This window comes from Talpa europaea (genome assembly GCF_964194135.1).
Source record: "Talpa europaea genome assembly, chromosome: X".
Taxonomy (NCBI): Eukaryota; Metazoa; Chordata; class Mammalia; order Eulipotyphla; family Talpidae; genus Talpa; species Talpa europaea.
The window spans coordinates 83,453,158-83,479,330 of NC_140081.1; positions in this window are offsets into that span (position 1 = coordinate 83,453,158).

A 26,173-nucleotide genomic window follows, 5' to 3' on the forward strand; every position below is an offset into this window, starting at 1 on the left:
TGGACTTACTACTCACCATAAAGGTATAGAGATAGAAAGAAGGAAAGAAAAATAGATTCCTGACAGCAGGTTGATCAATAATACATTGATTTACCTCAGTGCCTCCTGACGAAGGTCAGCATTCAGGAGAATTTTCTTGGGAACTTGCAATTTTCTCACTGAAAGAGACAATGTATCGTATTGGGCATCTCCTTCTGCAGTTATTTTCAGCAATTCCCAGTGCATTTTTTCATTTGTGCCCGGGGCTGACACATTTATCCATTTCCAAATACTGAGGCAGGTGTATTTCCCATACAGAATCATGAAATGGGTCCCACAAAAATAATGCCCAAGCTCCTCGTTTCCAAATGAGGGGGAAAAAAGTGCCCATGGATAAACGATTCTCTGGAGAGTACAACTTCCCTTATATTCCTTAAATATCAGTACATATGCTGTCCAAGCACATATCCTCACAAGACCAGAACTAAGATTCTGAACTGATTACCTGTGTGGTATTTTTTCAAGACTCAATGAGGATTTCCATTTGCATTTGCATCCATTTGGATGTGTGAAAACAGACTAAGCACATATCTAGAAGGATCCAAGTTCCTTCTCAACTTAATGATATTTAGGCTGATTACTCAACTTCCATGTTGAGGGCTTGAAAAACATGCACAGAGACTAAGCCCGCCAGGGGATGGAAGGACATATCTCAAGGAATGCACTTGAGTGGACTGTTACCAAGCATTTGTTTTTCAGTGTTAATGTTTTTTTTTTCCATGATAAAAAGGGGGTTTCAAATGAAGACCCGCTACCCAAGGGAGAGGTTTACTTTTCATACTAACTTTTACTTCTGTCTATAACCACAGGGTGATGAATGATTGCTAATTGAAGCAGCACAGGCAAACCCACTTAATTTATATTAAGAAATAAGAATGATGGAAATAAACCAGATAATGTGCCTGTGTACTTTGTATACTTTTAGATAGATAATAAAACAATTAATTTAATATTTTCCATTACTTTTTGTGGAATAGCACAGTTAAATAATGATTATGAAGAAATTCAAGCGCATGGTATTCTTATCTCTTAATTCTAATATTTCCTGTTTTTCTCTTTACTGAATGCCTTTTTTTTTCTTGTGTTCATCTATCATCCAAGGCTACTGCCGCAGCTTTAAACCAGGTGTTTCTATTTCTACTTAGCTATTACGTAGAATCTCAGTGATAACAGCCTATCTCCTCTTTGCTACTCCTACCAACATCTTAGCTTCTGCCCCTTTCTCTTTCAATGTAGCCCTTCTCCAGACCAGGATCTTAAAGCTTTTTAAAAGATATACATTCTGTGCCTCTAGCCACCTCAGAAGCAGGTGATTTTACCAAAGGTTTCTTAAAGGGGCAATGCCTTTTAGCCACCACAGAAAGCAAAACAGAATTAAAGCTAAAACAGATTTCCTCTTCCTCAACAGAATCCTTATCTACTCTTTAACTGACTTCTTCAGGCACATTTAAGCCTTATTGTAAAGCGGCTCAACACATCACACAGGAAAACACCTCAGGTTACCCACAGCAGCATTTTCAGCCATTGATATACACTAGAGCGTAGAAGAATAAGAAAATTTAGGCCTAATTTCTTGAAAATAAGAAGCAGTATTAAGCACAAGACGGAAATATATGGAAAACCACACAAACTGTTTAAAAGAATCTTGATCTTAACATCATAAGAGTGGGTGCCTGGTCTCTACTTCACTACTAGCCAACTGTGTAAACTGGGAACTCACCCTCCCCTTCACTGACCCTCTCGTCTTCTAGTCCAGCACTGAGCAATAGAACTTTCTGGAAATGTACTAGGTCTGTGTGGTCTAACATGATGTCCACCAGCCCCAGGTGACTATTGAACATCCGAATGTGGTGAAAAATTGATGATCTCAGTTTTTCATTGTATGTAATTTTAATAACTACAAATGGCAATTAGCTACCATTTAAGACAGCACTGATCTATAAAATAAGGAGATTGCAGGCACAGCTTAACATGTTGTCAGTTCTGGAAACTACTTTGATATCTACTTCTATGTGACACATACTGTAAGTTGACTGACCAAATCCCCCTCTACAACACCTCCCTATCCAACCCCCCACTTCCAGAGTATATTTGACCGCAGCAGGAGTTTAGTGCATCTGTTTACCTGATAAAGATATGCCTAGAAAGACCCTTTTTGCCATTCAATACTCTTTCCATTTTCACCAATTGAATGCAAATATGACAGCAAGAATAAGGAAGCCTTCCTGTCTCATGAGATAAGAAGATGAACACTGCAATAAAGAAGCCTTATTAATTCCAAGAGACATGAAGATGAAAGTATGAAGATGAAATATAACCACAATTGAAGAAGGAAAATATTTCTTAAGAGCATAGTTCCTTGAAGATGTCATTGAGCTACTGCAATAACCATCATATTTATTTAAGGTACTATAATTCTGCATTGTTACTTGCAATTGAAAACCCAGGTCTGCTGGATATAAAATACCATGAGTTTAAAGCCCAGAGTTTGGAAGAAGAAAAGTAATATTAGATTGTTGAATTGGAAGGCTAACAAGTTCAGGATGGCAGAGGAAAATGAAAGAAGGCAAGAGCATTGATCCTTAATGATCTGGAGCTCCTATACCAGGAGTAGAAAAATAACTAAAATAATTAAATGCCTACTTGTTTAAGCCACTAGAGGTACCTTTCTATTAAACAGTTCCCTGGCTTTTTAACTTTCTCTTTTAGTCTGAAATAGTGGAATTTTGACAGTCAGTGATGAAATGATCAGAACAGATAACATTGTAGAAATGAGTGATCAGCAGCAATAAGGAATGGCTTTGAGCGAGTTGGAAGCACACTGCAGGAAGCTTACTGCCCCTCTGGGTGGAGTTTGGTTCCATGAGCCACTATGATACGGAGAACTAGTGAGTCCAAGGTGTGGTCCTAGAGATGGAGGATGATGAAAAAATGTTTTAGGACAGTCTGAGTTCAAAAGATATTGCAGAAGACAATATCTAGGGAGCTCAGGCAGCACACCTGGGTGGGATGGTCATGACATTCAGATCATAAATGCATCTAATTCCACATGTGTGACCGACAGATTCAGTGGGTGCCAATGGGTTTCAGAACCATTTGAAGAGCTGAATTTAAACGCAGGAAAGGGAGTCAATGTGTCTGAAACTACCAAAAGGTGCAAAAATGTAAAATTTTGTGTTCATTCCTGTTAAAGACTGCACATAACAAGTATCTGGGAAAGAAATCCCTCCACAACTGATCACGGGAAATATCAGTCTGATTGTCTTTACTCCACTACAGGCACACACAAAAGGTTAATAAAAGGTTTATTTACAAGGGAAAAGGAAATAAGGAAAATGTACAACTCAGGGAGAAAATAGGGAAATAAAGTCTTTAATGCGTCCTACCCGATCCAACGACCTGGAAACCCAAAGTCACTCTCAGAGCTGGCCAGGCGCTGCTAGCTGGTGGAGATCCAAAATGGGGGACCCCCCCAAAGCCCAAGTGTCTGCCTTTATACCAACCTGGCTGCTTAACCCCACCCCCAGGTCCCAGCTACCTTCCCTTTGGTGGGGATGGGATTTGGAGTTCCCAGTGTCTTTGGCTTTGGCCTGGGGTAGGGGTGGAGTCCACAAAGCCTGTATGGAATCAGCTTTAGGACATCCTTTTCCCCCTAACAAAAGGGGGAGCCTGCCACGTGCCTTTCAGCTCCAGTGTGAGTGGAGAGGACTGGGACTAGAGTTAGTGCACCACTGTGGATGTTGTCAGTGGGCAGGCAAGCCGAGCACAGCCGGCCGATCAAAGCAAGCCAGGACAAGTCCAAAGACTGGTGCCAACGATGCACACATGCCACGTGAGAACAATGAGAACCCCTGAAGACAAAGCATCACTCCTTACAATACAGAAAAGGGGAGCACTGGTAGCCGGCTCCTCTTGCTGCATCCAGAGAGCCTTTCTGTGTCAGGAAAGGGGCAAGACTTAGAGAAAGCAGCGCTAAGACATAGAAACAAAGAGAATATTCTATGTGAAACTAAGTGCACCACAGGCTTTCTCAGCAACATACCATAAATGTTATTTTCTAGGTTAAAAGTTATTGGAATGGGTTCTTTTTCTGACACTTGATTGAAAATGACTCCACTACTGTACAATGGAAAGTGACTCCATTAATATACCAGGTGTACAGTACTTGGTTCAGAATGAGTATGCGCAATAAGAAGACCCCCTGGCATGGGTATGTTAAGAAAGCAGGATATCACCTATGACTATAGTATGCATGCATGTTGCTTTAAAAATATGCATAGAAAAACATCTGGAGAGCTAACACTTTCTGCTATTTATTATATAACATTCCAACTTGGGACAAGCAAAAAAGCAAGTGGAATTTATCTTTTCATGTGAAACGTGATGGGCCAGGTCAATGCTCTGGCAGTAAGTCCCGCCTCCCTCCACATGCCAGGGGGCCAGAGCAGGAACCTGAGATGGGTAAATGCACAAAGAAAAGGGCTTCCCTGTGCAGGGGTTAAAGTCTCAGTGCTATCAAGCTATCGGCAGCCACTGCAGCACGAGTTCAATCCTGGCCAGTGAGCTAACCTACAGTGTGCAGCAGACCTCTCCTCTCTCTCCTGCTACTCCCCTCAGCAGTGGATTTCAGTAGACTACCTGTTCTGCTCCCCACTCTGTCTCTGGTGAATCCTCTCACCCCCGCCCCCACACCTCTGGCCTACACCCCAGCTCTTGTATGCATAAATAAATCTTTTTAAAAAAAATGCACAAGCATAAATAAGGGACCAGCAAAAAAAACTAATTATAATAAAGTAAAAATCAAAATCAACAAGAACTATAAACCAGAGACACACTACAGGGGGGCGAAGGAGGGAGTAGGATCAAAACGGGGAGGGGGAGAGTGGGAATTGTATGGGGACTACAAACAAGATGAAAATGCATACATTGTGCAAAAATGAAAAATGATGTAAAAATGTATAAAATAAAAAAAAATAAGAAAAAGAATGCACAAGCAAAAGAGCCCTAGCTGCTGATGGAAAATAAAGAGTCCTTAACCTCACAGCCAAGTTTTTCAGATAAGGGAAGATTTAAGAATCTGAAGCCAAGAGTAGAACCTAAGCACAGAGCCTCCTCCGTCCCAGGGCACTCATTAAGTGAGGGGGAGCACCCCAGGGTGAGGCGCAGCACAAATGTCCAAGGTCCAAGGAGTCCGTAGGGTTGGAGAAGAGAGTTTGGGTGAAGAGCACTTCGTTATTTCAGTAACTAAAATTATTTCTGTAACTAAAATCTCCTGCATAAACTCCTCATTCTGATTTCTACTTGCTAGTGTAGAGAGTTTGGTCCTTTCCAGGGGCTATGCTTCCTAACATAAGGGCAAGAGGTTAACAGCCTTCCAGAAATTCAAAAGAAGTGACTCATTCAAGGTCCTCTAGCCAGCATTTAATTCTTTAACTACAGATGGGGCTGGCCAGGTGGGAGTGCCATTGGTCTCAGAGTGCCAATGGATTTTTTCCTACCCTCTTCCACTCACTTTACATTTTCCCTTCTGGGTTTTAACGATGCATACAGCACCGAGGCACCGTCATTTTCCGTACCTAAACTGAAACGGGTCCACATAATAGTTCTACAGCACAAGCATTCAAGTCACAATTGCTGTCTGGTTTGCCTCGCGCTGCCTTAATGGCCAACAGAAAATACTCCCAGAGACCTTTATAGGAAAGCAGAGAACTTCTTAACATAATAATAGCATCTTAACAATTCACTAGACTGCATTATGGGCTTAGCTGGTTTTAAGATTCTGTTCTTTTCCAAGCTTCTGGTGCACTTTTTTCTTCTCACTGCCCATAATGAACCTCTTTCTCTTAATTTATCAGTCACTCAAAATCTAAGTGACTTGAAAAATGAAGACCGTCTACTGGGATAAATTATTTGGTGTAATAATGCCTAACGATACAACCTAAATAATCATATCAAACCTTAGCCCACAAAATAACTGGTTCTTAGGTACTGTCATTGAACTGCAAGGTGGACAATAAAATTACAGGTGCTATTTATCAGTTAAAACATTTGCTGGACTCAGAAGACAAATACAGCAGCTGCTGTTTACATTCACATGGCTGAAACCCCAGCAAGAGATGATCCCGAAGTACAGGAGCTAGTTAGGGAGCTCAGGTACCAATTGATGGAGGCTTACAGCACAAAATTTGGGATGGAGGCTTCACGAGGCCAGAAAGTAGAGGGGGTAGGCAGGCTAGAAAGGGGTAGAAATGATTAACATAGTCATTAAACCGGCTATGGAGATGGAAATCCTTAGGGCTCAGGAACTCCGAAAGGGCTGACTGCTATAGAAATGGAGATTGTTGGTCCACAAAGGAATGAACCCCCAAAAGAACACTATAGAAAAACAACCACTGCTCTGGCAGAGTCCTTCTTATTCCAAGGCTGCCCCTAGGTCTATGGGGGTGCCTCTTTTAGCAAATCTTTCCCTTTGAAAAGCAGCAGGGGCTCTCAGCCCACCTGTGTCTCTGCAGGTACCTCTCTGGCCCTTTTCTCCTTTTAAAATGCAGCCTTGGCCTGTTTGACTCCATGCAAATATCTTTTCCTTAGTAAACTGGCTGTTGGCCCCTGAAAGGGGAAACTGCTGGAACTTATCTCAGAAGTAGCCCAAAGACACCCCCCCCACTGAACCCCAACATCACATTTTAACAGCCACATTCTCATCTCAGCATCACCCCATCACTAATGAAATGCATCTGAAATTCTCAACAAGAACATGGTCATGAATACTTGAAATGAAAGAGCAAGCCTAAAGTTTCAATGATTGATTGCACAGCCAAGTTTGCATTTACTGAAAAGGCAGGGGGAGGGTGCGGGGAAAATACTGCTTTCACTGAGTTTTTAAGAGATGTGTGTAGCAGTTGGTGGGGTTGGGGCAAAGGGATATAATTAATTACACACAGCACTAGTTTCTTGATTGAATGGGGGGTACCCCAGCTCTCAGAATGTTGCCAGTGACAGATTGGGGCTGCACAGACGCGGCAATGGCCCTTGCAGTGCAAGTCATTACATTAGGTGTCAGGCCATGTAAATCACAAGCAAAGGATGCAAACTCCACCCTGCAATCGAGATTAGAGTCAGCCGCAGAGTTGAATTATTATGTGAAAAGCCTTTCTGCTACAAAAACACAGAGACAAGCCAAATTGCCCTTTAAACAATTGTAAATGCCAAACTTCCACACAGGGAAATTTTTTATCTGTTTTACTTGTAGCAAGACTCTAGCTACTGCCCCCACGGAGCCTCCCTGGCCAGAGTAAGGAGGATAGAGAGTGTCTTAGCTGGTTCAGGCTACCAGAACAAATACTAAAGACTGGGTGGCTTAAAAAAAAAAACTGAAACGTATTTTCTCACAGTTCACGAAGCGGATCTTGGCGTCTGGTGAGGTCTTTCTTCCAGGCTTGCAGATGGCCACCTTCCTGTGTCCTCACGTGACCTTTCCTGGAAATTCGATCCCTCTCCCCGCCCTCCTCCCTTCCCACGTTTCCCCTCCTTCCCCTGCGCCTCTCCTCACTCCTCCTCTGACCCCCAATCTTATCTGAATAGGACACCATCCTCTCGACCTTAGTGAAACCTAATTCCCGCCAAAAGGCCTATTGCCTAGTAGAGTCACACTAGGCTCTGAGGCTTCAACACAGGAATTTGCAGGCACAATGCAGTCAGTCGCAGAGGTGATGCCCTTTGGGGCTTGTGAGCATTATTTTGTTCCAGTGACACCTGGTTCTCTCTCTATGGGAACAAACCACAGGATCTTATAAGCAAAAAAATGGGTGTAGCTTATCTATCAAAGCTGCTGTCCAAGCAGAAAAGAAACAATAAAATATTCAGTAGTATTTGGTACGAATTTTTTAAAAGCGTATGATTCCAATGGCCCTTGGCAGCAGTAATTCAGGTGATCTCCTCCCCAAATATCTGATTCCAGCTGTATACCGTGCCCCCTCCCTCCGCCCCCACCATTATTTACCTCTTCTCGCCCCAAATCCCGGTACCAATAAGGAAGTGTGGTGGCAATTGGTCCGAGTCTTTCTTCTCTTCCTGCCTAAACCTCTTGATAGTCACCTACACTCCTTTCTGATCCATGTGAATCTATGTTCTGAAAACAGGGAGCTGGAGATTCCTAGTAAAAGCCAAATAAGGGATTTCTCTTCTCCAGGAGCTAGACAAGCAGCCCAGTGATTCAGATACAGAGGTTTGGGATAGAAATGCAGCACCTGAAATTGCATGTACTCATGATGTTTGTCTCAGGTGAGTCATTCTTAATGTAAATTTAAAAAGTCATTCAAAATTTACTTTCTTTTTTTTGCTGGGAGGACCCTGATATAAGGCAGTTTAAGAAACATTAAGTATACATTGCTATTAGGATTGTTATCATTATATCCAATCTTTGTGCCTTGAAACTTACCACCAAGGTCCATTTTTCTTTAACTGAAAATACAAGACAAGTTGGTTTCAACCATCACAAATTTTGCCTCCATTCTTTTGAATGAGTATGTTAATGGGTATGTTCATTCAACAATGTTCCCGAGACTGGTGAGCCACAATCACAGGCCTGGCTAAGGCAAGCTCTTTGTCCCACTATTCACTGAAGCCATAACAGCCTGGAGAGTGATCTCTAAACTCACAAGAACCCCAGCGAGTTCATCCTTTGCGTGCTCTTGTTCATCTGCACAGAAACCAGCACAATTCACTAAACTTCTAATCATTAATCATTTAGAAAATTTTGTTCTGAATAGACTGTAGTATCGAAAGTTTTAGATTTAATGTAATCTGATCAGCAGTGAAGGGTTCTCTTTCATTTCTGTTATTAGTAATGTGTTTCCTGTCTTTCATTATCATTTGATAAAAGGTAATCCTTGCCTAGAGGTTTATCAATTTTATCGCTCTTTTCAAATAACCAGATTTTAGTTTTGTTGATTTTCTCTATTATTTTCCTATTTTTAATTTCACTGATTTATCCTCCAATTTTTCTTGAGACTTTGATCCATATGATATTTAAAAATGTGTTGCTTAATCTCCAAATACTTTGGGACATTCCAGCTATCTTTTTGTTACTAAGTTTTAGTTTAATCTTAGTGTGACCCAAGAACATACTTTATAAGACTCAAAACTTCTATTCTTTTAAATTTGTTTATGTGTTTTCTGTGACCCAGGGTGTGATATATGTTGGTGAATATTCCGTGGGAGTTTGAGAATATGTGCTCTGCTGTTTTATGAAGCAATCTATAAATGTCAATTAGTTCAAGTTGATTGATGGTGTTTTGCAGGTCAACTATGCCCTTACTGATTTTCTGCCTGCTTGATCTATCAATTAATGAAAGAAGAGTATTGAAGTTGCCCATTGCAATAGTAGAGTTGTCTATTTGTCCTGGAAGTTCTATTAGAATTAGCCTCACATATTTTAACACACTGTAGTTAGGTGCAAGAACATTAAGGTTTGTTATGTCTTCTGAGAGAATTAACTCCTTTTTAACATTATGCAATGCCCCCCTTTATCTCTAAATTATTTTCCTTGTTCTAAAGTCTGCTTTGCCTGAAAATAATAGCTACTCCAGATATTTTTGGTTTAGTATATTTCTCCCTCTCTCTACTTATGAGCTACGTGAATATTGACATTTTAAGTGGGTTTCTCATAAACAAGACATAGCTGGTTCTTGCTGTTCACCCGCTGATGATCTATGTTTTTTTAACTGATCTATTTAGACCATTTATGTTTAAGGTGATTATTGATATAGACAGATTTATCTCTAATATGTTAGTAACCATTTTCTATTAATTTATCTTATTCTTTTGTTCCTTCCGGTCTAATTTATCTCCTTTTAGGATTCCATTTCATCTCTTACATGAGCAGTATTTCAAGAGAAAACTTAGTGATTCCCTTAGAGTTTACATACATACATACACACATTCACAGCTAATCTAATTTCACCTGTTTCATGGGTAGCATTGGTACCTTATACAGAGTAGTCCCAGGTTCATGCTCCCTTTCTTTACTATAATGAAGTCTCACTCATATAGTCTCACTTATCCAGATGCTATAATCACCCAATATTCTGTTACTGTAGTTTAAACAGTTACCTATTAAATTATTAAATTGAAAGATTTTACTTTATCTTCATTTTTTTCCCCAATACTTTTAACTTTTTGTAGATATGATGTTCTACTTAAATCATTTTCCTTCTCCCTGAAGAACTTCTTTTACCCTTCCTTGCAGGGCAGGTTTCATAACCTTGCAGGGCAGGTTTCATAACAATACAAAACTAAAATATTTAGAAACTTCTCAGACTTATTTATAAAAGTTCTCTCAAGCATTGCACTGTGGCAGAAGATACGACAACAGGTCAAAAAATAAGAGCATGTGCTCTTGAGTCCAGTTGCCTGGGTTTGAATCCAAGCTCCAGTGGATGAGCAAGAAGTGAGATGTTTTAAGCTTTGGTTTCTATAACTTACATCTATGCAGTGACAATTAGCAGTCAACTCACCAGGTAGCTGTGAGAATCTAATACTGTTCACATGTTGGCTGAAAATACCAAGTATGCAACAAATACTAATTTTTTTTTTGGTGCTACTATTCACAGAACTAAAATCTAGGGGCTCCACTGATAATAGCCAACAACAAAATAATCCCACCATCCTAGATTCAGAGACTCCCCATGATCACCAGGACAGTGGCATCAAAAAACAGTCCATAAAGGGCCTCTGTGGTGGCGCAAGGGGTTAAGCACCGCACTATGAGCTATCCGCAGCCACTGCAGCACGAATTCCATCCCCTGCCAGGAAGCTACCCACATGGCGCAGCAGACCTCTCCTGTCTCACCAGCTGTTCCCCTCAGCAGTGCATTTCAGTCAGTCTGCCTCTTCTGTTCCCCACTCTGTCTCTGCTGAATCCTCTCACCCTCCATCTCTGGCCTGCACCCCAGCTCTTGTGTACATAAATAAATTTTTTTAAAAAACCAGTCCATTAAGCCAATTCCTATAACTGTAACTTCTCTCTCTTGAAATCAAAGCTCTAGGATTGCCACTCTGAGTGCCATCAAGCCCCAAGAGCAAAGACTGCTTCATAAATGGGCCCAGGACATGGCTAAAGACTTGTCTCAAAAGAACCTTGTGGCACATTTGTTTGCTCTCTCTCTACTCCTCCTCTTTCTTAAAAGCATTGACAACAATCTCTAAGAGATTACTGAGAGGCAAAGAATGATCCAAGATGTAACACAGAAGACTCCTTTGAAAGTTCAGGAGTCCTAATAATTCCTGATACTACATTCTAATACTAATTCCTAATACTAATATTAGGAATAATAATACTAATAATTCCTAATACTAATACTGTACTACTAATACTATATTCCTAATACTAATTCCTAATACTATATACTATTCCTGATACTATATTCCGTTTTATTGACATGCATCCTGTTCATGAGATTAGTGTTAAGACAAAAGAATGACAACAGGGCCTCCCTGGTGGCGCAAGGGGTTAAGCACAGCACTATGAAGCTGTCCCAGCTGTCCCACCCAGGCAGGGAGCTGCCCATATGGTGCAGCAGACCTCTCCTGACTTGCCCGCTGCTCCCTTCAGCAGTTTATTTCAGTCAGTCTACCTGTTCTGCTCCCCACTCTGTCTCTGGTGAATCCTCTCACCCCCCCCCACCTCTGGCCTTTACCCCAGTTCTTGTATGCATAAATAAATAAATCTTTCTTAAAAAAATGACAACAGGCCATTGCCAATTCTTTTCTGAGACCCAGAAATTCCCAAGGCCAAGATGTTGAAAGCTGAATGATAGAAAGGGGCATAAATCAAAATGGAATTCAATATTACAGTGAAATGGAGATTTGGCCTATGACAGGTTTGTGGGTGTTTTGTTTTGTTTTCTTTTTTTTGACAGGTTTGTGGTTTTATGCTTGCATTTTCTTGAAGAGTTTGAAGCACTCTTCTGCTATGACAAGAGACAGAGTAGGACACGGAAGTCCTAGTAATTCCTATGGCTGTATCATTCTGCTCTGTTGAAATGTATTCTGTTCATCAGACTAGTGTTAACACACAGAAATATGACAATATACCAGATAAAGATCTTGTTTTGAAATCAGACAAACATACATTATTCAACACAATATGAACATTTTGCTTAAATGTTGTTTTTCTAATGGTAATGATTTAATAACTTACTTTTTTCCTGGATTATAAAAATAATGCTTCTTATAGTTGCTCTGAGTGCTTCAAAACATTATAGAGATCAGCAGTGCACTTACAACTAGAGTAAAAATTAATGATGTTTTAAAAGCTGTCAGGGCCTCCCTGGGGGTTGCAAGGGGTTAAGCACAGCACTGTGAAGCTATCTGCAGCCATTGCAGCACGAGTTCCATCCCTGGCGGCCAGGTTGCAACCCACATGGCGCAGCAGACCTCTCCTGACTTGCCCACTGCTCCCCTCAGTGTATTTCAGTACATCTGCCTGTTCTGTTCCCCACTCTGTCTCTTGTGAGTCCTCTCATCCCCCGCATCTCTGGCCTGTACCCCAGCACTTGTATGCATAAATAAATAAATCTTTAAAAATAAATAAATAATAGCTATATCAACTCATGTAAAGAATTAACTAATAAATGTATAGAGGTATTAGTACAGATAAGTCATGCCCAAATCCTACACAAACTAAATGTATCTTAACATGTTAGGATCATTTAAGATTCAAGATACAGTAAAAATAGGTAATTTTGGAGTTTTTCTAAATATTAAGCACAAGAAAAATTTGCTCTATTAGTAACCTTGACACATGTAAAAAGGAGACTGTAGGAGGAATTTATGAATCGATTGGTCAATTGGAGTCGATGGCTTGTCAAGTCCCCTGGAATGCCCCTCTGTGCTTCCTTTTTTTAAGATTTATTTATTTATGCATACAAGAACTGGGCTGCTACAGAGGCTGCGGATAGCTTCATAGTGCTGTGCATAACATCTCCGCCACCGGTGCTTCTTAAACCCTGATATAGAGGTACATTCTTTGAAAGTCTGTCATGAAAGATCAAATAAGGCGGAATGAACAACAATGTGTGTTGAGGGTCTGATTTCCCTCAATCACTTCTAAGCATGACAGACAGACATCCACTCATCTGTCACTTTGAAAATTGCAATCTGTATGTGTTTTCACGGATTGTTAAGAATGGCGTGTGAAACTTTTGCCCCAATAAGAGTAGCTTATGTGAACTATTAATTGGGGGAAAAAGACAGAGGCTAAGAAACAATTTTTCAAAGAAATGGTGCCTTCTAATTCCAGATTCTGAGATCAAGTTTTAAGACCTGAAGCCTTCCCCCTTATCTCACAATCTTCCTTTGGCCATCTCAGGATAGTTAAGGCATTCAAAAAAAAACACCATCCTTTTTCATTTATACACTGTCTGACAAAATGGATTCACTGTTCTGACAGAAGGATTTGGTTGATTACCAGGCAGGAGAAACTGGTAAGACTAAATATGCCAGTGATCTTGCAGCAAATAGGAGGCTTGATGCGTCTATCATCTGCAAAGTTTCCATTTAGCACAAAAGATAACATTACTGCAAGAAATTTCTCAGGAAATTCTGTGACAGGAGTTAACAGCAGAGATTAAATTAAGAAGTTTGGGGCCTCCCTGGTGGTGCAAAGGGTTAAACACTATACTAAGAAACAATCCACAGCCACTACAGCACAAGTTTGATCCCCAGCCAGCCAGGGAGCTACCCACAGCCAGGGAGCTACCCACAGCCAGGGAGCTACCCACATGGTGCAGCAGACCTCTCCTGTCTTGCCCGCTGCTCCCCTCAGCAGTGTCTTTCAGTCAGTCTGCCTGTTCTGTTCCCCACTCTGTCTCTGGTGAATCCTCTCACCCTCCCCCATCTCTGGCTTGTATCCCAGCTCTTGTGTGCATAAATAAATAAATCTTTTAAAACAAAAGAAAGAAGCTTGTTGATATATATTAAAGCAAAAACTATTTGGATTATCAAGGCAATATTTGGGAGGCATTTCACCAATTAATAATGAGCTCATTAGCAACTCATCTGAATACAGTGCTGACTGCAGAATTGTTAATTATCATTTTCTGGATTGAGAGACTACTACATGAGTAACCTCACCCCGTTCTCCATTTGTTACTTGAGATTTTTTAAATGGCTTATTTAATGCATGACCTTGTGTTATTTTTGTTTTCTGAGATTCAACAGAAGTTATAGAAATCAGCTGTGGAACGAGTTCACAAAACAAATTCTTTTTTTAAAAAGATTTATGTGAGAGGGTGAGAGGATTCACCAAAGACAGAACTGGCAGACTGACTGAAATACACTGCTGAGGGGAGCAGCGGGTGAGACAGGAGAGGTCTGCTGCGCCATGAGGGTAGCTCCCTGGCTGGGGATTGAACTTGTGCTGCAGTGGCTGCGGATAGCTTCATAGGTTGTGCCTTAACTCCTTGAGCCACCAGGGAGGCCCCCACAAAATAAATTCTATGCAAAGCCCAGGCATGGCACTGTGAAAGCCAACCTCACGATGTTTTGACAAATAGGAAAATCTGCGCTTAGTATCTTACGTTGCATAATGATATTCCAAGGCGAGAATGTACATTTTCATGAGAAATTAAGGGAGAGAACAGGAAAGAAAGGAGGATTACTCTTATTCTCTAATAATAAAATAACAAATAATAAATTTTATTTACTAGAGAATACATGTGAAGACTCAAAATAATAATGACTTCTGTATCTACTATCACTGTAATTAGAGTGACAATTATGAGTGAGAAGTTTAAAAGGGATTATCAGGAACAGAACTTAGGAAAGACCCAAGGAATGAGTTTGGGGGGAGTCCACTGTGGCCTAAAAAGAATGTCCCATGAATCACGAGTTTCACAACATCAAAAATGTGCTCCCCCAACATAGAGCAAAAGTCAGAGACAGATGTAAGAAGAAATATGTTACAGAGAATTGATCCAGAAGACCCAATATCTGACTAACAAAAGATCCAAGAAAGATAGAGGAAAGAAAATAATGAAGCTTGAGCTCATGGCTTTGAAAATAGAATTCTATATCAAGTATGAATCAGTATGCTGTGAAGTTCCAATAAAGTTATTTTCAAATAGCAGTTCAGAAACTCTGCCTTCCACACACCTTTCTAAGGAATGTAATGGTTGATTCTAACAAAATAAGGTGATTATAAGAGTGAGAGGGTGTTAACAACATGATAATATAAAAGCGAGGACATCAGTGGCAGGAGAATGTAAAAGGAAAAAAGAAATGAAGGGAAGGAAAGAGTGTAAAATAAATGTTCTTGTCAAGTGCGAAGTTTTGATGCAGCAACAGATGGAGGTTGAAGCACAGTGGCTGAGGTTGCAGGGGTAACTACAGAGGTTAACAGTATTGTAAATTTCAGAGAAGGATGAGAAAAGATGAGAGTAGAATAAATGAGCTATCAAAGCAGAAGACAATGAATAACTTATAAAATTTTAAATAATTGTTTTTAAGATGGTCCATATAGACAGGGAAATAACCGTAAATCACTGAAAACAGACATTGTGGGTGGGGGATAGAGAAACATGAGAGAAGGAAAGCTATTGATCTTCATCACAAAACCATCCACAGGTTTTATTTTTTAAAAAGATTTATTTATTTTTAAATACTATATATTTTTTAAAGATTTATTTATTTGTTTGTTTGTTTGTTTATTTATTTATTTATACAAGCATTGGGTATAGCCAGAAGTGCGGGAGGGTGAGAGAGAATTCACCAGAGCCAGAGCGGGGAACAGAACAGGCAGACCAACGAAATACACTGCTGAGGGGAGCAGCGGGAGCAGCAGGAGAGGTCTGCGCACCATGTGGGACCCTCGCCAGCAGCCAGGGATCAAACTGGCGCTACAGAGGCTGCGGGCAGCTTCGCAGCCCAGCGCTCAACTGCTGTGCCACCGGGGAGGCCCCCATCCATATGTTTTAAAGCATTTCTATTTTCTCTTTAAATTTATTTTAAATTAGAGAGCGTAAAGTCAACCTTCATGTGTTATCTGGCCTCCTCTCTGGCATGCTGGAAAATTCCAGGTCTAGCTATTCACTTGTGCTAAACCTGGATATCTTGGGCTCTCCCTCTTTACCCCTAAGGACTCCAGGGAGCCTATTGACTCACCACACCCTCTGGGCCCCTGTATCTGCATTTTTCTCATGGGTCAGCAGGATAGGGTCTTGGAAGCAGTCCTGGCATGTCAAGAGTGTCTTTGTTACTCTAATAAAATTCTTTCCCCTATAGCATTTAATTATTCTAATTTTCCAGCAGATCTGGTGTGTTTAATGTGACTTATATAAATTTCTCATATGAATGATAGAATGTAGATGGTCTGATTTATCTTGCAGACATATTCAAGCCAAGTCATTTTCTCAGAAAATTGTGTTTGGGTGGCATTTGATTATGATTGGCTGACATCTTTAAGCTTCCGGGTGAGTATAAAGATATTTTCAGTTTAACAGGTTTCATATGTCATTATGTGAATATTGATGAATTTATACTTGTTAGGAGAAATCTCAAAATTTTTTTAAAAAGATTTATTTATTTTTATTTATTTGTATAAGCACTGGGAACAGTCAGAAGCGCAGGAGGGTGAGAGAATTCACCAGATCCAGAGCGGGGAGCAGAGCAGGCAGAAGGACCGACGTACACTGCTGAGGGGAGCAGCGGGCGGCAGGAGAGGTCTGCGTTCCATGTGGGACCCTCCTCCGGTGGCCGGGGAGCAGCTGGGGATCGAACCCGGCGTTGCAGAGGCTGCGGGCAGCTTCGCAACCCAGCACTCAACCGCTGCGCCACCAGGGAGGCCCGAAATCTCAAAATTAATGAACTTATTTGGACATCCTGATACAAGCTTGAAGCCTCAGTTATAGAAACCTTGAGTATAAAATTTAGATTGCATTGGATAAAAACTAAAACAAACACAATTTCACATGAGCAAATGAATATTTGAAGGCTGAATAAATATAGACACAAGCAGCCTAGGGACAAGTTTACTAAGAGCTTTTGAAATGTTTTCAGTAAAGTCTGTAATAACAAACATTCTAAATATCATTTTCTTGAAAGGGTTTATGTAAATCCCCATGCTCAGCTTCCTCACACAGGGTACCAGCTACCCGACCTCCCGCAGCCCAGTAGCGGTAACTCAAGTCATTAAATACTTGGTTGAAAAGGATTCAATTTTTTAAAAAAGTTTAAAAGCAACGAAACAATAAAGTACAACAACCATGTGAAAGCCCAAAGGGGTTAATGACATGAGGATAAACTATTCTAGTATTGAATGCCACATAGAAAGGCAAACCTGGCACGCAGTGCTCTATTCCCCAGGGGAGACAGTTTCTACGCACATGCCTGAGCCTTAAATGACCTGATGGCTCCACTGTTCCCTTCATTTCTTGCTTTTGCCTGCTTCTGGTCAATGTCCGATCTTATGGGAATATTGCGACTGTGCATACTTTTCTGTGACTACAACAAGGCCGAATAAATGATGCCCTACCGGGGACCTCAGCTCTCACTCCATTCGAACACGGTAAAGGGATGCTCTCAGGGACACGTGGCTGGTTCAGAGCGAACAGGCACGGGAGGTTTGTCTCGTATCCAGCAGAGGACCCAAAGGACACAGCAGGCAACCAAATGGTTTCTGACCAAATAGAGAAATAATTACTTATATAACGTTCATGGGAATTCTTAGCCTAGATAATATGTTGGACTACTGAGGTCGTCTTTGAACCCCTACAAAACTGCCAAGCTCTATGGATAGAGCCAGTTTTCTGAGGAAACAGGACTGAATGTCAGCAGGTGAGCAAATGCATCTGTGGCCTTAAGAAACATTAAGAACTACTGCTTTAGGGCAAATAATATACAATCTTGCAGAAACCATGGCCTTGCAGATGGAATAGGCTAACATCTGCTCACCCTCAGTGTATGTGTGCACGCATGTGCACGGAGTGGGAAGGGCAGCTTCACAAACAGGCACACACAACCATTGCTCCTTTAAGCTCTCCACACGGTCATTTCGAATGTACGGGACTCCTGTGAAGTCCTCATCTGCTTTTCCTTCCGGAAACACAAGGGTTAGGTATGACTGAGCATTCTGTAAATGGCACTTAAATCACAATTTAAGTGATTAGATCGTGGAGTTAAACATGATACCTTATTATTTCAAGTCTTGTGACAATTGAATAATGGCCGCCATAAACAGGAAGGTAAGCTATGCCCTTTGGTAAGAAGAATTTTTGTTCTTATCAGCTCTAAGAAAATATGCAAAACCCTTTACATGTCATTTGCAGATGGTTTCTCTTTAATCTACCACCAATTTAGCCATTCACTGAAGCATATACTCATAAACTGAAAGAATACTTACACATCATCTAGGCTAACCTTCCACCGTTCAGGAGACCCTTTCGCGGTATTCTTGAGAGCCTGTGCAGAAAATCTAGCCTGAATTAGAATATCAGTCAGAACAACAGACAGCCAATTTAGTTCACGACTATTTTCACACCGCTTTACAAAATAATGTGAATGTCATTTTCTGAAAAAAGTACAAGCATCTATTACATTATTGATCTGCACAGAATTCCTTCAAACTAGGGTGAATAATTTAAATGGAATAACTGTCAAAGAAATTGCAATTAAGGAAGGGTGATATTTTACTACAAGCAGCATGGCCATCAGTGTATGACAATATTCAAACGAATTGTAGGGTTCAGTGAGAAAACAGATTGGAAACTATTTCTAAATAGGAAGCTGGTTGTTCATCTACAGAGTTAACACTGATTTTTGTACTTCACTCATTGATTATTTCAATACATAGACTAAACATAGCGAGTTATTAAATGCCCCAAATTTACTCTTATTCATATATTAGAACTCAATATTTGCTGATTCAGTGAGACAAGGAATGATGGTTGTCTAAGCCTGCTTTGTGGATCTAAAAAAATAAATAATAAACTTTTCTTCAAGAGCATCTAATGGTTCTATTTACTTCCTATCTTGCCCAATTATTTCCCAACTTCCCAGAAAACATATACCTAAACCACTCTATCGTGTCTATGCTTTATAGTAACATTCTTGTGTTCTGATTTAAAGCATTAGATCCAGGGCCTCCCTGGTGGCGCAGGCGGCTGAGCTCAGCGCTGTGAAGCTGTCCTCGGCCTCTGCAGCGCGTGTTCGATCCCGGCCTGCCAGGAAGAAACCCACATGGCGTGGCAGACCTCTCCTGTCTCGCCCGCTGCTCCCCTCAGCAGTGTATTTCAGTCAGTCTGCCTGTTCTGTTCTCCACTCTGTCTCTGGTGAATCCTCTCACCCTCCCACACATCTGGTCTGTACCCTGGTTCTTGTATGCATGAATAAATAAATCTTGAAAAAAAAAATAAAGCATTAGATCCAGATCCAGACCTCAATCATGGCACTGACTACTTTCTACCTTCTAATTACATGCTTATAAAGAAATTAGAAGCATGTAATTATATAGCATGCTTATTATATGCTAAGGAGTTCCTGGAAGGGTAAACTCCATGGGATTCAACTATGTACATTACATCATGCTCCCCTTTTCACCCCTAATGCTTGAACCCTAACCCTACTCTTGGTCTAGACACAAGCATGTACAAAATCCCTGCAAAACTTTGGATTCTAGAAAGACGCCTTTTTAAAAAATGACTGAATGTCAAAATGTAGTACATAGAAATTAATCTAAGTAACAAAAAATAATCACCTAATTATTGATACACAACATTTCTTCCTAAACATGGAACAGGTATCAAACAAGGATGTCTTCAGAACATGGGGACACAGATTCTTGACCTAGTTCTCACTGACCTTGTGACTGTGATAAATCATCTAAGGTCACTATGGTTGCATTCGCCAACTGGAAAGAGGGGCCAGCTTACTGGCTTAGTGTAACTAACTACTGACTTCTTGGAAATGTGAGTTTTGAGTTCTACACAGAGGAAAGGTGCACAGTAGAATGAAAATAACAGTAGGAAGCAGGGGACAAGATTGCAGTGTGAGCTCAATCCCAATCTCAATTTGTGTGGCTGTTCACTAAGTCGCCATTTTGTCACTTACGCAGTGGAGAGTGATCTCTGAGTTGACTAAGTATCAGGGAAAATTACCGGGAAGCCTCTGAATGTGGCCTTTGGATTCTAGAAAGACAAATTCCAGACAATCTTATCCGGACTTCAATATGAACCAGAACAGAAATTGTCCGGTGTGTCCTTTGCCCCAGTATTAGATGCAATGTTTCTTCTTTCCTTAACCTCTAGGCACCCCGGGCCTTTTTCATTTCCATGGAACACTGGAATTGTTTATTGAATACCCTGCTGAGGGATCAAGTACATGCACAGATCTCTCAGAAAACCTCTGAGATGCTTGGAAAAGTAGCTGGTTTCATTTACATACTCAAGAAAGCAACTAGTATGTAGTACAAAGCAGCCATTCCTTTTCTGTCTTTGCAAAAGAATCAGTGTTATATAACTGTGTGTCTATATGTGCAACCATCTGTTTAATAGTTTTGAGCTACATGAAAATGGTCTAATCAGATACTTTTCCCACCAGTTCCTCTGGGGAAGAGTGCAAAGTTTAATGCAAAATTCAGTCCCAATTCTTAACATAAAGTGTTTCTAAACAATTCTGGAGATTTATAGCCTGCATGTAGACTTATTCCCTGTTCTTTGACTTCTTGTCCAAATGCAAGGAAATTAATTTTCTGGTCATAATTTTAGCACCTCTGGGACATTATCAGGACAGAAGTAAAAATAGAACATCATTATATTGTCAGGTGTTACGGCTGAGTGTGAATAAGAGCTATAATGTCACAGACGTAATAATCCAATACAGCCTCCATGTGTTCATGGTCAAGTCATACCATGCTGGGGAAGATCTTAATGGTGGTGGCAGCAGCTGATTCAATCAGCAACTCAGCTTTACAGCTCACAAGCTCATCTGTGCTGGCCCCCGCTGGCCCCTGGCCTCACACCTTTTTCTTCCCTTGAGTATGCCCCCATCTGTGGATTCTTAGTCTTGCTCTCTCCTTGGGAAGTCAGAACAATTTGCACCCCACCATTAAGATTTCTTAAGACTTTGCTGTCTAAATTGTGACTTTCTTCTCTTGAACTCATTATACAGATTTAAATGAATTTTAAGTTTGTATTTACCTCTTTAAATTGTTAGGTCCTTGAGAAAAGGATAATTATTTATTTATTATTTATTGATTTATTTTTAAAGATTTATTTATTTATTTAAACAAGAACCGGAGAACAGGCCAGAGGTGTGGGGGGTGAGAGGATTCACCAGAGACAGAGTGGGAACAGAACAGGCAGATGGACCGAAATACACTGCTGAGGGGAGCAGCGGGCGAGACAGGAGGGGTCTGCTGCACCATGTGGGTAACTCCCTGGCTGGCCGGAGATTGAGCCTGTGCTGCAGAGGCTGCAGATAGCCTCACAGTGCTGTGCTTAACCCCCTGCACCACCAGGGAGGCACCCTGATTCATGATTGTCAAGATTTGTATTCCAGTGGTCCAATACCACATTGCAATGAGATTACAGATGATCAGATATAAGCAAGCCAGGGATGGCTTGGACCAATGTGCCAGGCAGAGGGAAGAGAAGGAATGAGCTGTGAGATGAGAAAGTATTTGCATGTTCACCGAATGAAGGAGGCCCACGGCAACACGTGGGGATAGGAATCAAAAAAAAAAAAATGACGTCAGACAGTTAGTGTGTCAGACAATTTATCAGAACCAAACAGAAATGAGGTGAACAACTATTACCTTTGAAGCACAGCTGTTGTATCCATAGTTTCATAGCTGCAGGGGAAAGAGAAATGAAGAGAAAAATCCAGTAATAGAAGCACTTTCTTTAAAAATCCTAATAGACCATCAAGATTATTTGAGTATCTTTACACATGTCACTCAACACTTTTTGAATTGCACTGATCTGTTGGGTCCTTTGAGAAATCAGAATCAAAGCAGATGAAGAAAATTTTTATACTGCCAAAGTCTGAGAGTTTAAGATAAATGTGTGCAGTAACATAAAGACAACTGCATGGAACGATGCAAAATAGGAATTAGTAATTTTCATCAAATATTTCTACATGATGAGGAACCAATTAAACACTATTAAATGTTACTGGTATTTAATATGGTTTATTTGGTTCAAATAACCTTTTCAAATGTATGATCTATGAAGAAATAAACAGTTTCCAAGTGCTCTAGATACTGAGGAGCATTAAATTAGGTGCAATCTGTAGTTTTTTAGCAACAAAATAATATGAATTTATGATTTTATGAATTTCCCCTTTTCACAATAGCAATAGCCTCATACAAACACTATCTCCTCAAGTTCATAAGATTTCAGAATAAAGACTATTGGACATTTAAAGTACCTGCAGGACTAAGGCAATGTGGTAAGTAGCCTCAAAGATGGTCCCCAGGCTCTCTGTTTCCTGGTATTTTCAACCTTGTGCAATCCCCTGCCTTTGAGGGTGGGGCTGGACTTACTAGCATTTCACAAAAAGAACACAGCAGAACTGATGGGATGGCTCTTCTTTTTTTTTAAGATTTATTTATTATTTATGCATACAAGAACTGGGGTACAGGCCAGAGGTGTGGGGGAGGGGGCTGAGAGGAATCATCTGAGACAGAGTGGGGACAGAACAGGCATACGGACTGAAATACACTGACTAAAGGGAGCAGCGGGTGAGATAGGAGAGGTCTGCCGCACCATATGGGTAGCTCCCTAGTCATCCCAGGATTGAATTAGTGCTGCAGAGGTTGCGGACAGCTTCACAGTGTTGTGCTTAACCCCTTGCGCCACTCGGGAGACCCCTGGGATGGCTTTCCTACGACTGAGAAAAAGTCTGCGCCTTCCATCTTCTTTCTCTTTGTCAGAGAAAAACCAGCTGCCATTTTGTGAGCGGCCCTATGGAGAGGCCCAAATGGCAAGAGACTGATGTCTCCAGCCAACATCTACTGAGAATCTGAAGCTGCCCAGCAATTGCACGCGCCAGTTCAGAAGCAGATCATTCTCCTGTTGAGCCTTGGAGACAAAACAGCTCCAGCCAACAACCTAACGACAGCTTGGTGAAAGATCCTGATTGAGAACCATTGAGATAAGTCATACCCATCTATTCCTCACCCACAGAAACTTTGAAATAATGATTTTTGTTTGAAGCTGCTATTCTGATGTAATTTCACACATATATTGATATATGATATATATTTTATGTATATCATATGTAAATATATGTATACTACATTATGTACACATTCATATACATGTAAATATATATACATATACATATACATATATATATATATATATATATATATATATATATGAAAGGCATCCGGCCCTCCCTGGTGGCTTAGGGGTTAAGGGGCTAAGTCTCAGTGCTACCACCACGAAGGCCCACCTCCATGGCCTGAGCTCAATTCCTGGCCAGTGAGCTAACCCATGTGGCATAGCAGACCTCTCCTGTCTTGCCCACTGCTTCCCTCAGCAGTGTATTTTAGTAGATCTGCCAGTTCTGTTCCCCACTCTGTCTCTGGTGAATCCTCTCACCCCCTCATACCTCTGGCCTCTTTGACCTGCACCCCAGTTCTTTTATGCAAAAATAATATAGAATCTTTAAAAAAAAAAAGGGAAAGAAAGGCATCCATTTGGAACAGAAACTTACATTAAGCACTGGAAACAGCTTGTTGCAGCTACTTTCCCCTCCACTCCAAACACCCAAAATACTTCAAACTTAATAAGCCAATACATGAGTTCTAGGTTCAGCACCATAACATATGTCAAAGAAGATCTGTCTTCATTTATTTTCTGCAACAGTGTCACAACCATTAGGAGGAAAATCATAGTTATCAAATTAAAAAAGGATTGATCAATAATACTGACTTGATGTTTATGTGGCCTACAGATAATGGACTCTGTAGTAAGTACTTTGAGAGAATCAAATTTTAACTGTTGGCCCAGTATTACATGTAATCTCCCAAAAATGTTGAGCAGCCATTCTCCAGTTTATGGCCAATGAATTAAAACAAACAAACAAACAAACAAAAAAACAGTCTATATACCAAGTAGCTGGAGTTAACTAGTAAAGGTCAGAGTGGAAGGAAGCTAGAAAGGAAAGATACACTGACATTGCATTTCCAGATATACTATGAAGAAGAAGGTTGCTTTTGCTGGCTGGGCGATCAGTTTGGTTTCACCTGGTATGTTGGAGTATGTGTGCCTCCAAATATTTTATCTTCTTTTCAAGGATGAACCTGAGTTAAATTCCCCTGAATTTCCCTCCTATTATCTTTAATGGTTAGTCGCTCACCAAAAGAGTAGAGTTAAACTGTGTGGTGGTTACATACTTGACTTTTTCAAGCTAGGTTGGGCCCAGGTATTGTGGAGAGTAAAATGACATATCAGAAGCTTAGTCATTTTGAATCAAGATTCTCCTTCCTACTGAATCTAAGCATCAAACATACTGCACTTAAGGGCCTCCCCTGGTGGCGCAGCGGTTGAGTGCTGGGCTGCGAGGCTGCCCGCAGCCTCTGCAGCGCCGGTTCGTTCCCCAGCAGGCGAGGGTCCCACCAAAAAAAAAAAAAAAAATACTGCACTTAAGTGAAAAGGTGTAAGAGTCAAAAACAAGTGACACACTTGCTTTATTAATACCACCACCACCATTTACACAATACTTAGCATTTACAAAGTGCTTTTGTACACCGAGAATTAAAAGCATCTACCCCCTCCTAACTCACTGCCTACATTAACAGGACTTTTCTCTTCAGCTGTCTTATCAGATATAGTTTTACTATTCTACTGTATTCACCAACACAACTTCACTATTACAGGTAACTCTTGCTCATTAAGAAAAAAAAGTGCAAGGGGGGGGCCTCTCGTGGGCCAAGGGGAGGGCCAGGGTATTAAAAAAAAAGAAAAGAAAAAAATTGCCAATAACCATTGCTCATTCCAGAATCTTTCAAAAACCTCCCTTTGTTGTGTCTACCAATCCTAATCGAGCTCCCATACTCAAAGAGCCACCTTCACTCAGACTCCCAAACCTCAGCTGTCTCCATTTTGCCTCCCCGACATGTTATCTTAAGACCCTGTCAGGTAATGCTTGTTCTCACCACAGTAAGGATACACTCAGCACAGCCTTAGCAGCAAATTATTCTGGTGCTAATCTGAGGGATCCAGCATTCAATGTTCTTAACTTCTGCCCTCATACCAGGCCCTTTAAGAAAAGCTATAGAAAAGTAAAGTGACCAGAGGCGCAGACTGAGGCCCAGACCAGAGGTGGGGATATGGCGATCGAGGGCCATTGTAAAAAATTACCAGTCCTTTCAAATCTACCTAGTCAAACCAAATACATAGGGGAAAAATCCTTAGGCACCAACCCTAGAAATCATTTAACCGCAGTTCACAATCCCACAAAGGAATGAGCCCCTCCCAAAGAGAAGACTATATCAGTGCAATCTCCACACCGACAGATGTAGCCTGCCTGCCTGTGACTGTGCAGGTGTTTCTCTCCACGCACCTTCTCCCCTTGCAAAGCAGCAGTGGCAGCGGCCTCCCAAGGCTGCCCGCCTGTGACTATGCGGGCGTCGCTTTTAGCAAACCTGTCCCTTTCAGGGGCAGCTCTTTCTATCTGTGTGTGTCTGTGCAAGTGTCCTTTCCTTTTTATAATAAACCTGCCCTTTTGGATGTAACAAAATGTCTGTCTCATGGGAAACTCACCACATCCCAGTGCTGCTGAAAGGGGAGCGCTGATGACACTTTTCTTAGGGGGAACCCAAGGGCCCCTGTTCTCTGAACCCAACACCTCTCTAAGCCGGCATCACTACTTTTCCCAGCGCACCCAACCCCCCCAGGCAAGAGACCATTTTCTATTTGTCATTCCACCTTCCGTTTCTGAGTCTTCCTGCAGTAATTCTGTTCCTCTTAAAAGGACACACAACCAAAGTGACCAGAGGGCCCACCTTAAGCCCTTTCATGCTTTTCTGAGCAGTTTTCAGCACGAGCTTTTTCTACTATTGCAAAATCATACGGTGCCACTCTGGATAAACTGCCGAGCAGAAAATGGAGGGTAGTACTTTGGGGAACTA